Source organism: Notolepis coatsorum (genome assembly GCF_963971535.1).
Source record: "Notolepis coatsorum genome assembly, chromosome: 3".
NCBI classification, from domain to species: Eukaryota; Metazoa; Chordata; class Actinopteri; order Aulopiformes; family Paralepididae; genus Notolepis; species Notolepis coatsorum.
In genome coordinates, this window is record NC_140167.1 from 163,253,824 (window position 1) to 163,264,959 (window position 11,136).

Below are 11,136 nucleotides of genomic sequence, written 5' to 3' on the forward strand. Positions count from 1 at the left end.
GTTTAATCACCTGTACATTGTATATTACACTTTACATTTGCACTCTGGTTGGATGGCAAACTTCCTTTAGTTGTACTGTACTTGTGCTGCATGACGACAAACAACAGTTCCTCTACATACACACCCCTCCTGTTCCCTTATCGGGCCACACAGCGTCCGGGGGGGGGGGGGGGGGGGATTCAATATTCTGAATGGCGGCTGCAGCGGCAGCAACACTGCCTAGCAAGCGTTTGTGGCGGCAGTGACCAGATTTTAAATGCAGGGAGATCAATAAATAACAGCGGAGCTGCTGAGGCACAATCTGAGGCGTGTGAGCAGAATGGTTTATAATGGCCAGTGAATGTCTAGCACTGCTCCTGCAAAACAGCTGGCCCTGAATTATGAATATGGAGACTATAGGGAGGTGTAGTGGTTACGTCATTTCTGTTTCCCAAGCGGTCCACCCCTCTTGAAATCGCAATGTATTTCCAATGGATCCATTCCTAAATCGTCTCGTTTATGCACGTGTACCTTTCGTTTCTGTGTGTATTCATCCCCAATGGTAGCAAAATAACATGTTATGTTATGTTGTTTTCGTTCACTGAGGTCCACAATGGCTGTGACAAGTATTAGGCGACAACACTGAACGACAGGCGTTGTACTGCTAAGTGTAGTTTTTCTTAACGACAAATTAAAAACCTTATATAACTAACTTTATTTCAACCAAAAATGCTTAAAGGAAAACTCCAACATTTTGGGAAATTAGCTTATTTAACATCTTCCCTGGAGTTAGACAAGAAGATACATACCTTTTTTATCTCTGTGCGTGCATTTAGCTTAGGGAACAGTCGCTCCGTTAGCGTAGCTTAGCTTCATCACTGGAAGTGGGGGGGTTTTAGAGCCTGACGTTCCCTACAGTGCCCTACAGTCACCAAATACACTCCAAATAAAACTCCAAAACGTTCCTGTAAACATGTTGTGACCAGTGTATTTACCACGTGGAGAAATAAAAAATAATTGAATTCGACAATTACGTTTTCTAAGCAGATATACTCTGAACAATTTTTTGCCGAAAAAACTAACGTTACAACTAACCTAAAGTTAGTTTAGGTTCGTGTTAACGTTAGATAATGTACAAAATAAACGTATTCCGCTGCTATAGACGTCGCTCTTTTATTTTGAAAACCCCCAGAAAGGAAGTCATTATATTAGCTTTAGTATTAGCTCCGGTTAGCTCCGAGCGTATAGTAGTTAGTAGTATATTATCAATACCAGCCATTGGATTACTGTTTTCTAAATTGGGGAGGCTTTTAATCGTCAAGGTAAGAGGATTTTAAGTCATGGTATCCATAAACTTCAATCGGTTCGGATCCTTTGAATGAATGAGAATGTAAACAAACACGGCTTCCACGTAGAAATCACTGACTGCGCGCAGAGAGGAGTCGTTCGGCAAAAAATAGTTCCGAGTATATCTGCTTAGAAAACGAAATTGTCGAATTCATGTATTTAAAAAAAAATACCCCCCCACTTCGAGCGATGAAGCTAAGCTACCCTAACGGAGCGACTGTTCCCTAAGCTAAATGCACGCACAGACAAAAAAGGTATGTATCTTCTTGTCTAACTCCAGGGAAGATGTTAAATAAGCTAATTTCACAAAATGTTGGAGTTTTCCTTTAAACAATAATGTTAGTGATAGAATGGAAAGCTTGCCAATGTTCATGAGGCAGAATTATTACAATAGCCGATAATACAATTTCCCAATCATGATAAATCCCTATACGGGTGGACCGCGCGGGAAACTAAAGTGACGTCGGTCAGACTACACCTCCCTATTCCACCAAAGCCGGCGGTACGGTCTTCCCCCCTCGCAGTCTCCCGTGAACCCTGGTGGTTTTAAAAAAAAACATACGGCGGGGGCCGTCGTTCCCGGGCTTAGTAGGATGCAAATGAATACAAAAACATCCACACAAACAAACAGGCCAAAGCGTTGACATTTCAAACATCTGCCCCATTAACACAGCAGGGAGGCTTCAATCACTCAGGCCTGCATCCGCGGTTCAGCTGAAGCACTATGACAAGCATCTCCGGGAGGGAAAATAGACCAGGAGGAGGATGAGTGAGGGGAAAAAAGGACCCATCTCCCTGACATGCTCCTAATAAACCACCTCCTTAATACCTCTCCCCGAGCTCAGCCAATCAGAAAGTGTCAACCCTGACCTACAAAAGGGTCTCCCCGTCAAGCCTTAAATGTTTAAAAACATCAATCATACAAAGACAAAGCAGGGACACCGAATTATACAGTATTAACCTCCAGGGTTTGCATACAAAGACCTTAGATTTATTTATGTGTTAAGAGCCTCTGCACTGTTCTTTACAGTGAGCTGGCTGCCAATTTGATGAACCTCTCAGCCCTCAGCAGGAGTTCAGCGTCTTTGATTAATGAGTGCAAGCTTGTGGAAAAGGGTAGGAAAGGGAGGGACAGGGAGGGGGGGGGGGGGTGAAAACACACAATTATTGCCAGTCCTCCATCACAGGATGGTTGCCATAATTACTGATGGGTTAGTTCATCCTTTCACAAGGAGACAAAACAGGGCCCCCTCTCACATCTCCACTAAACATATCAAGAGGGGTAAGAAAAACCAGACAGCCCCTGACCTCAAGATGGTCATAAAGACCAAAAAAAAAAAAAAAAAAACGGTAGCCTAAAGTAGCAGAGTGAAATATGAAGACATGTCTTCTTCCTGCCCGGGCACAGTCCTCTACGGTCTGTCTCTAGTCTCCACACAAGAGCAAAACAAAACTGAAAGCACACAGCCTTCCGCATTCTGTGGTGCCGTGCCACTGATACCGGCAGTCCCAACTGTTGGAACTTGGCAGTGTCTTGTTGTGATCAGATCATGGATCAGAACTGCGTGTGCTTAAGTCTTTCAGCGATACGGTTGATGTGATATACGTGGGTTTTGGTTTCACCAGCGTCCCCCCGGTTAGAAGCCGCCGCTGGTTTATTGGGCTTCTTACGAAACATTCTGCAACCAAGTGGGCGCATCCCGGAAAACAATGATCGAGCTGAAAATAAAAAACTGTATTAATCACACCGCTGGGGCTGCTAACATTTAAAACCACTGTTACAAGCAATTTAGCAACCTTGAGCCACCGCTAACTAAGACTCGCCATCCTTGAAGAACAATACGTTCAGAAGCCAGGTCCCTGTGTTTTCTTAAAACTCACACTGGAAGGCTGTGATTTGTAGCACCACAATATTGTTCCCTCTGACTCTACGGCAGGTTTCAAGGACAAGGGCTCTGAATAAATATGAGGCAAATTTAGTGACCTTCTAGCCGTGTATCTGGTTATTGGTTGATTCATTGGCAGTTACCGGATGCATGCATAACACATCAAGGCTGTAATCCGATTCATCTTGCTTCCTTGGATACTGAAGCCATTTAAATGATGGACCTTAACAAGAATAATGTTTACCGACGTTTAACTTAAGACTGTGTGTGTGCAAAAGGTCTGCGCTAGTTCATTAGTCATTACCAGCACTTGTGTTTACAAAAGACAAACCCGATTCCACTGCACTGCAAGCAAAAGCAGAGAGACCTGCCAGGAAAAACAGCGTGGCGCCTGAAACGTGCACCAGGAAAACATGCCCTCACCGTAGAATTAATCACCGATTACTGTGCAGGGAACACAGAGTAAAACGCTGCATACATAAAACTTAAGTGCACTCTAGGTTAATGCCGTCGCAGCCAAGGTGGGAAGAACCTCAGGCTCAGTGAGACGGGTATCTTGCCATCTGATTCACATTCTATTGATGATAACTCATTCATAATGGTGATTCGTTGATGGTACATTTCCTTGGTGTTGATTAGACGTCCTAATCAAGTTACATAGATGGATAAGCAGATATTCTACTTGGTTATGCTGAAATTAGACTACTTGAGCTGGATTTGACCTCTGTGTGTGTGTGTGTGTGTGTGCAGTTTACAGTGGTGCTGATGGTTTCCTTGCATCCGTCAAAATGAAACAGGTGCAGAGCCAAACCATCGACAGCAAGCGGCAGAGGTTATTCTCATAAAAATAAATTACATCAGGACTATTAGCATAACATCTGCTTCTTCAGAAAATATTTTTACTTTGATATACTTTTTTTTTTTTTTTTATATATATATATACACCGGTATATACCTTTTTTTATAATAATAAAAAGGAGAAAATAGGAAGCTGTGGCTGAATGATATGGAAATTAATAAATATTGTGAAACATTTAGGCCAGATGTACATCACAGGAAGTATGATCGAACAGAATTTAATATTCTCAAATATTTCAGACTTTATTTTGCAGGAGATTTGACTAATATTTGATTTGTATTATTAATTTAGACAACAAAACGGTAGGCTATATCACGATTCACAATTAAAAAAAAAAAAGTATTATTATCATTATGAATTTAATAACACACAATGCGATCACACCGATAGATGAGAAAGGATATTAATCCATGAGACTATTCCTCAGCCCGACAGGAAGTGTGTAGGTGACGCCTTGCAACAAAACAAGATGTTGTAGTTTGTGCAAAATCATGGTAAGCTGACAGACTGGAACATGACTCATCATGACAGACTGGGGGGGAGGGAGTGGTAACACTTTGGCATAACCACTACCTGTGGGTAAAGGTACAGGAAGCCACATTGAAAGCCACATTGAAAACACATACAGGTTGCTTTACACTGTATGAATTATTCTTAATACAATTTTTTTTTAAGTACAATAACCATACGCCTATGTCCAGGTATAGGCTAGGCTACCCTATAGAATAGAATTGAAAATGGGGGACCCTGATGTAAACAAGACAAACGTCTTTCTCTGGTCTGAATCCCCTTAACAATTGTGTGTATTGTTGAGCCGTTGTTCTGCGGAATCCTACTGCCTCCTCGAAAACTACTGCCGTAGCGCGACTCGCTAGACGCGTCTGCAAAATTCCACTGCTCTGCTGAGAACTACTGCCGGTGACGTCAGTGCTGCGAAATTCCACTACTACTTCCTCGAAAACTGCTGCCGTAGCGCGACTCGCTAGACGTGTCTGCAAAATTCCACTACTCTACTACTCCACTACAGCTGGGTGACGTCACCCTATAGTTCACTCCGAATTCCAACAGGTGTACCGACATTTTATCATCTACAAATACATTCGGATGATATTGTTTAAGATATATCAACAAGACTCAACAAGACGTTCGTCAGCAAGGTGGCAGAATATTGTAGAGTGAACGATTGTGGGTCATGCGCATGCGTGCGCAAGCACAGGAGCGCTGTCAGCAGAATTCAGCAGAGTAGTTGTTTTTAATCTAATTGTTAATACATATATATCGCTATCAAAGAATGCTCCCACTACAGAATCATTTTATATGACCTCACTACTCACTCCATGTATACTGTATGCATATGGTGAGCATATTTTTATACTCTATCATAACATTTTTATGTAAGATTTCTGGGGTAAGGTATTTCAATACACCAATATATCACTATCAAATAAACTCAGAATTCAGGGAACAAAACTGTTGCTTTTAACCATGGATTTATTTATATACACTCCATGTATACTGTATGCATATGTTGAACAAAAAAACCATTGAACAACATGTTATCAGTTATCAACATTCAAACTTATTTACAGTATTTATTTACAGTTTTGATTGTACAGTTCCCCCCCCCCCCCCACCCACCCAACCACCTCCAATGTACAATTCCCCCCCCCCCACCCAACCTCCTCCAATGTACAGTTTCTACGTCAAATGTATATATACTCTCTTTTCTGGACTCTTTTGGTATCACAAACAGTACTCAAATTTGAACATCTGGTATGTCATAAATGTCTAGATGTAGCAGTACTGTCTATCTGTATGTTGTGTATGTCATATATGTCCTGATTAATTGAAAATGGGGGACCCTGATGTAAACTCTCTGGTCTGCATCCCCTTATTATTGTGTGTATTGAGCCGTACTGTACTGTAGTCTGTACCCATTCTGCAATATACTGTATCTTAGTCTGGGACAAGCCTAGTGTATAATATACACTAGGCTTGTCCCAGACTAAGATACAGTATATTGCAGAATACAGTATATATACACTACTGATGAAGAGTAAGATACAGTATATATACACTAGAGCTGTCCCTGACTAAGATACAGTATATATACACTAGAGCTGTCCCTGACTAAGATACAGTATATATACACTAGAGCTGTCCCTGACTAAGATACAGTATATATACACTACTGATGAAGAGTAAGATACAGTATATATTAGAGTTGTTCCGATACCGGTATCGGAAATGCCGCCGATACTGCCTAAAATGCTAGTATCGGTATCGGCGAGTACACGTAAATTCTAGCCTCCGATCCCATGATGTAATTTATCTCCTGCCGAGTCCTGCGGAGAGTGAGGATTATAAAATGAACATGTTTTAAAGTGTGATGCTGTGTCATTTTAACAGCAGATACACTTTCTTAAATTCCATTGTCCCCGACAGTGCGGTGTGACGGGGAGCTCGGACGGGAATCGGGATGTGTTTGGCTGGTGTTATGATAGCATTAGCTGGAAAGATAGCTAGTTGGAACAACATCCGCTTTTAACGTTACATCAAATCAGATGATCGCCTGTCCTTTCTCCAGGACCTAACACTGTCCGTGGCCGTCTATCAACAATAATGCACCCACGGTGAATTGTATTTAAGTTAAGTAGCTACGGACTAGCGTTAGCTGACTATTACTAACGTTATCTTAATGTCACTGCGGGAAGGCGAGCTAGGTCAGTTAGCTTAGCTTGATAACGTTACCGTGTCTAAAGTTGGTGCTATTCACATAATCCAGCAATAATGGCTGCAGACCTGCAAGTAGAGCTGCCGCGATAACCGCATTACCGCGGTATCGCTGTTGCATCACGCTCACCGCAGAGTTAGGTTGAATACCGCGTCACCGCTGTTTTTTATCATAATAATAAAGTTGGCTTGCGGCTCTGCAGATATACCCTACTCGGTTCCAAGCGACCCTATTGGTCCAGCCTGGCTCTGCGGCTCTGCAGATACCCCCTACTCGACGCGTCACACTTTGTAGCCTCTGAACGAAAACAGAACGCCGCGCCGCCATCTTTACTGCCTCGCTAAGGATGCATTTCATTCAGGATTTGTTAGCGACAGAACCAAGTGCAATAAACAAAAAAGAATGGATTCACTGTGTATTCTGCCTTATTTATTGATGAAACAAAACCGACATCAACCCAATTTACCACCGAGCGGAGAGTTTAGTGTCACAACAAGATCGCTGATGTGTTAAGTTTGTTGTTGTTAATACTACCGTCAGCCGATATGTACACGAGAGGTAACGTTAAACCCGGGTTTGCTTGGTAGAATACACAATGAGAGGTAACGTTAGCTTTGGCAGAATAGACGCAACGAGAGTCTGGTTAATGTTGTTATTGATTGATTGATTGAAACTGTGTTAAACTCTGGCTTGCTGCAAGCCCTCGGACATCTATGCCCACGGAGCTTTCAGTGTACACAAGCGGCGCCGCCTGCGTCCCCACACGGAGACAAACGGAGTAGTATCTGGCTGCAGTGGAAAAGGAACGAAGTACCAGGTGCCTAAAGCGGGTCGAGTCGAGTAGGTACTATGCAGTGGAAAAGCGCCATTAGACTAGAGGCAGGCTATAAGAGTAGACTACTAAAAAAAAAAAATGCATTCAAACTTTTTTTTTTTTGTGCGCACTGTGCGGTAATACCGCGGCGGTAGAAAATATTTCGCAAATTCGTGCGGTAAGGAAAATATCAATACCGCGGCAGCTCTACCTGCAAGCAAAGTACAGCAAGTGCCAAAGGATAAGAGTCTGAGGCGGAGTTTCAAAAGAGAATGTTGAATATTTATTTTGCATCAAAAACCACAACATGAACGTTCTATCTGCCACTAGCTTACAGACTGAATAGGGTATATCTGCAGAGCCACTGAGTAGCGAGTGCAACACCGTTTAATGTCCGTGTGGATCATTGGAGTAGGGTATATCTGCAGTGCTGCAGCCCATACTCATTGATTAATGATACTAATACAAATCTATACAATCACCTGTTGTTGAATAAATACCATACGTTCTAGTTATTACTAAAAAACAGTATAACAGTATCTGAAAAAAAAAAAAAAAAATGTATATAATAAAAAAAAAAAAAAAAAATGTATGCACTGGTATCGGATAAATATCGGTATCGGCCGATACCCAAAGCTTAGGTATCGGAATCGGATCGGAAAGGGAAAAATGGTATCGGAACATCTCTAGTATATATACACTAGAGCTGTCCCTGACTAAGATACAGTATATATACACTAGAGCTGTCCCTGACTAAGATACAGTATATATACACTAGAGCTGTCCCTGACTAAGATACAGTATATATACACTACTGATGAAGAGTAAGATACAGTATTACAGCTGCGCACTACAGCTGGGTATTACAGCTGCGCACTACAGCTGCGTGTCAGCTGGATGTCGTCATCGTCACATTTTGGTGTACGACATTTTATCATCTACTTTATACATGCTTTATACATTCTGCTGCAAAGCCAATTGCATGCAAATATTTACATGCTTATACAGTAATAAGTTATGTATGTACAAATATGTTTTAAGATATTGCGTCACCATCAACAAGTCAAACAAGACGTTCGGCAGCAGAATTTTGTAGCTGAAAACGAGTGGAAAGGGATTGTGGGTCATGCGCATGCGTGCGCAAGCGCAGGAGCGCTCGGCAGTAGAATTCTGCAGGGAGTAGGATTTTGCAGAACACCGTACTGTATTGTACCCATTCTGCAATCTGTTAAATAAAGTTAATTCATTCATTCATTTACATTTAACATTTTACATTGTCATTTAGCTGACGCTTTTATCCAAAGCGACTTACAAGTTCTGTACGACAAGCCATCAGGAAGGATACAACTCTATCAGCTGAGCAACAATGTTCATCAAAGTGTTGAGTGCTACAGTGTAGGTTCGTTTATTAGGACAAGTGCATGACAGTGCGGTTAGTTAGGGTTAGATTTTTTTTTCTCCTTCAGATGTGGTTAATTAGGCTAGGTCTAACACTAGACTATCAGAACTACAGTATTTGTAGTGGATTTTGCCACCTGACACCATGTGCCCAATCAAATGAGTTATGAGATCTCATAGGGTCATTTCAAACTTGTGAAATCAAATCTAATTCATCAAGTTATATCCCAGCCTGCCACCCACTCACCAGGCGCTAAAAAACAAACAACGACCTGATGTGACACATGTATCTATGACACAATGACAAAGTAATTACAGACACATGATGATGATGATCAGAAACATTGACTAATAATATATCTAATGTTCTGAGTCAAATGATATCATAATGTAATCTCTTCCGATTTGAAGTGTCATAAAGTTTGATATCAAAGCAGTTAATAGAAAGGGATTTTAAACACCCAACAAGATGGCGAGGCTTGTTGTTCAGCTATAGGAAGGAGGAAAAATGGAGGATATTGTAATAAACACAAAGGATACATTTGAGTCGAGACAGCAGCTGCTCTCTTTATAAGGAAGCAACATAACAGATAAGACTATAGAAGGAACAACCTCGACCGACATGTCTTATTACTAATCCCCCAAACAAACCAAGCCAACCATTCAACATGACAAATACATCAACACAATCGAAACACACTATTGGATTTATTGATTAATTAATTGCATTATTTCATATTTTCAAACAGCGATCACACAACTCCAAAGGCACCAACCAACCATTTGGATACTTTTCACTTGACAGGATTACCGTTGGTCTTTGGACTAACTTATCTATAATGTTTTGATCACGTTGACGTCCTGAAACTGAACCAGGATCAGATACAAAAAAAATAATGTAAAAGGCGACCCGCAGCGGAGCGAACCTACTAGCGGCAACAAAGACGGCGCTACGGGGTAAGGAACCAGCGGATACCCGGTGTCTCTGGAAGTCAAGTGACAGAACAGAACACACAAACTTACCGTTTCGACGACGTTTGTATTCCGTTCACAAACACGTTGGCAAAGTTAGCATAACGGCAACATGTCCAGTCGTGTGTTTTTACAGTAAAACGACAACTTTCTATCAACCTGCAGAAGTCGCCGGGAAAGCTTAACACGGCGAGTGTCTGGGAGATTCATAACGGCCAATTGTCGGTCATTCCACTTGGTCGTACCGCTGCGCGGCTAAAGGCTAGGAAGCTAACGCGGTGGGTTGTGCGCTGCGCGGCTAATGGCTAGCAGTGTGCCCGTGGCGTAACGGAAACGCGGTGGGTTGTGCGCTGCGCGGCAGGCTAACGGAAGCTAACGCGGTTGACCAGGTTGTCCAACCGCGTTAGCTTCATTGAAGCCGTTAGCCGCACCAGCGTACAATCAAGTGGAATGACCGGAAAACTGGACGTTATGAATCATTAAAGCTACGCGAAGTTCCCACGGTTAAAAACAACTATTTTTTTTTTTACAGAAACTTACCACGTCGGCGTATTCCTTTCGAGAAGAGCGGAGAAACGGTCCGTGATCATTTACTTCCCAGTTTCGCGTGTTCTCTGAGTAGGATGCAGGCAGCAGATGAAGATAACTGCTCGGTAATTGAGTCCTGGTTGAGAGTGAGTTGAGAGTGAGACCAGCAGCAGATTGAAGACTCTCTTCATTTGGTCTCCAGCAGCAGCAGATTGAAGACTCTCTTCAGTTGGTCTCCAATAGAATCAGAATCAGAAAGGTCTTTATTGTTGCCAAGTAGTTTTCACATTACAGACAATTAAGGTAGAATACAATAAAAAGGTGGAATAAAATACAATGGAATATCAACTAAATTAGAATAAAACCATCAATAGAATATAATTATTAAAAATGATATTATAAAAAAAAAAAAAAAAAAAAAGGGCAGGACTGTACAACTGTGCACGACGTGGTCAAATATACACATTACATACAATACAAATAATACAGTGGGATGGAATATTTAGCAGGGCTGTGCAATTGAGCAGTAATATGCAAAAAGTATGAACAGTGATGTATGAACAAGTATTAAGAGTTTTGATTGTATACAAATATATAGTACTGTACGACAGTAGCAGAT

General features: G+C 41.7%; 1 protein-coding gene across 4 annotated transcripts in view; it reads right to left on the reverse strand.

The window, feature by feature from the left end:
• The window catches only part of LOC311224417 (bromodomain adjacent to zinc finger domain protein 2B-like), a 283,540-nt gene extending 272,883 nt beyond the window's left edge, over positions 1 to 10,657 (reverse strand). For 3 of the 4 annotated variants that reach the window (XM_084309390.1, XM_084309391.1, XM_084309388.1), the window contains exon 1: positions 10,041 to 10,167. The gene's annotated coding sequence lies outside the window, so the exon portion shown is untranslated. Of the gene's footprint in view, positions 1 to 10,040; positions 10,168 to 10,529 lie in introns of those variants that run through there. The other variant, XM_084309389.1, reaches the window with a different exon arrangement.
• Positions 10,658 to 11,136: the final 479 nt, after the last annotated feature.